At 39.1% G+C, this 2,896-nt stretch overlaps 1 pseudogene; it reads left to right on the top strand.

The window, feature by feature from the left end:
- The first annotated feature begins 911 nt into the window (after positions 1–911).
- Positions 912–1,277, top strand: LOC100943602 (annotated as a pseudogene).
- Positions 1,278–2,896: the final 1,619 nt, after the last annotated feature.

The raw sequence follows: 2,896 nt of genomic DNA on the forward strand, positions 1-2,896 counted from the left end.
AATTTCTGTTGTTTAAGCCACTCAGTCTGGGTAGTTTTGTTATGGCAGCCCTAGCAAGCTAATACAACGTGGGTGTAACCCATCTTTAAATTTGGCAATATTTTTCAATTCTTTCCTATGAGAAAACCTATAAATATCTTGTGCTAAAAAAATAATACTTATCTCTCTATATAAAATCTATTTAAGATAATTCATAAAAGTCTATAAATCTTTTTCACAAGAGGATATAAACTACATATCACATAAATTACAATACGCTACAGTATGTGGAAAACCAGGGAATGAGAAGGTCACCACTGTCCATACCTCCATGGGTGAAATGCCCACTGTTTTCTTCCCTGACATGGGGATTAACCTGCTTTCTAGGTGAGGACCCCATGCCCCCAGAGACAAGCTATAGAATAACCAATGCACAGTCTTTATGTATAAAAGATAAAAACAAAATAGAAATAAAATTTCCCAAGCTTTCTTTCCATACCCCCAAGAATTATCTTTTACATACATGGGATGCCAACTCTGTGACTCTAAGATCATCACCTTATATAATGGTGAAAAGTTTAAGTAGGAGACATGATTCAAAATGATTAAAATATTGGCTCTGTGAAAAATGAGCTACGGGTAGCTGAGACTAAATGGAGTGAAGTCAGTTAAGAAAGATGCTGATGCAGTTTTCCAAGGGAAATGATACTATGAAATGAAGAGTTGTTAGAAAGAGAAAAAGGAGACAGATGCTCAACAGATCTGAAGGCCAGGTTGATCAGAGTTGGACAGCAAATTAGTTCTAGGATAGACAGGGAAAACGTTAATTAAACACATTAAAGTTGAGGTTCAGAATTTTGGTGTAGGGAATGAGATGGATAGTGAGACTATTCAGTGATAGGCTATGGGTCCTTCTATGGGTCATTTAGGGTATGACATTCAGCCTGCTGTTGGGGCAATGGACTTCCCATCCTAACACTGTGGTTCAATTTGTCCGTAACCTTGCACAGAAGGCCCTGGTGCTGGTGAACTCTGCTGTGACTTATTCAAAGCCTCGACTAGCCACATTTTGGTACTATACCAAGGTTTAGCTAGTTGCTGTTCTTCCAACCCCTGCTGAGATCCCTAGAGCTATTCAGAGCCTGAAAAAAACAGTTAATGGTGTTCAAACTGGTAGCTTCAAACAGCTCACAGTTAAGGAACCTGTGCTGAATGGTTTTGTGGCCACTGAGGTGTGGATGTGGTTTTATATCAGTGAGATCACAGGCAAGCATGGCATTATTGGCTATAATGTTTGAAGACCAAGCTTTAACATATGATTACATTTCACTTATTGTTTGAGTGGACCATGTGTGATTAGACTGTTATCTGAATAAATTATAATGTGTCAAAAACATATATATGTATATATATATATAGAAGAGGGAAATCATAATTTCCATTTTATTCATGTTAAATTTGAGGTACTTTGGAACTTTGTAATATCTAAATAGAATTTTCCCCTAGGCAGTAAGATATCTGGGTCTAGGGCTCATAAAGTAGAGGTACAACAAATTTTTTAATGATTAGGCTAATAATGGGTACAATAAGAAGAAAATACCATACATAACTGAAGATAACAATTAAAACAAAATTAGGGCAAATCTTTATGCTTGTGTTTATTTATCTTGTCCTTACATTGCCAATCCACAGAGGCAGAACTTTGCTATTACACATGACCTGATTGGTCTGCAAAAGAGCTTCTTTCCATGCCCTGACAAACCAGGGGTGCAAGCAAAGGAGACGGGCAGGGGATTCAGCATATGAGTGAGTTCTGTGTCCTGCCATTAACTTGACCACGTTAGCTCAAGGCAGTGGAGGGAAGAACTGCTTCCTTCTAGGGAGCTCCTCCCACCCAAGATTCCTGATATGCCATAACCAGGGTTAACCTGCCCTAGAATAAGAAAGTGCTGACTTTGTATTTTTCAGGGTACTCATGACACTAGACAATTAGAGTGGATGAATTTATGGAGGAAGAGTATGTTAGGATTTTACATCAAGATTTGTTCTGTCTCATTTCAACTGTGACCCAGAACAAAAGGTGCCAATTATTCATATTCATATCCCAAAGCAAGGTGAGAGGTCACCTAGGCAGGGAATTGCAAAGCAATTTCCAAAAGATTGTTTTCAAAACCAAATCTAATATCCCTTTTTAGATATAAGAGAATTGAGGTTGAAAACTCTCAGAGAGAGAATTTCCTTAGGAGAAAGTTATTGTAGTTTTTTTTTTGGCGGGGGGAGGAAGAGTATACAACCCCCCCCCCAGTCCAGAAGTAAGAGAAACTTCAAATAAACCACTCAGAGTTTAATAGGTACCCTTTAGAGTTTAGAGGGCACCAGGACGCAGACCTCAGGAATTTCAAGGTTAGAATCTCTGCAATCAGCCCGATGCATTAGGATAGAGAGAGATTGAGATGCAGAGGGAGTTAGCTATACTTCCACCAAGCATAACAGCAAAGATTCTGTCTTTCGGAGAAAGAGATATTATACCCTACCAAGATCCTTTCTAAAAAGACTACTCAGAGGGGTGATATGATGTCAAAAAGAGAAAAGGGGCAGCAGAACAGCTCAGGGTGGCCAGCCAGAGATCATCACCAAGCTACAGGAAGCACTGTTGTATAGTTCCAGTGAGGGAAGCTTCCAGGAACCCATGGACATACCTCACAAGAAAATCAACATTGAATATAAATCCTATCTAGAGAATGCTAATGCCAAGCTGTGCATCAGTAAAATACAGGTAAGATCTTTCTCTATTTCTTTGATCTTTTCTCCTTCAGCTATGCAGAGAAAAAAGGGTGAAAAGCTTGATCACAAATCATGGAGTGAGCAGGTGTTGAGAGAGTAGTGCCAGTGGTAAAGGAGGGAAGATGGTAACTCT

This window comes from Otolemur garnettii, unplaced genomic scaffold (assembly GCF_000181295.1).
Source record: "Otolemur garnettii isolate 467f Iridium unplaced genomic scaffold, OtoGar3 scaffold00004, whole genome shotgun sequence".
NCBI classification, from domain to species: Eukaryota; Metazoa; Chordata; class Mammalia; order Primates; family Galagidae; genus Otolemur; species Otolemur garnettii.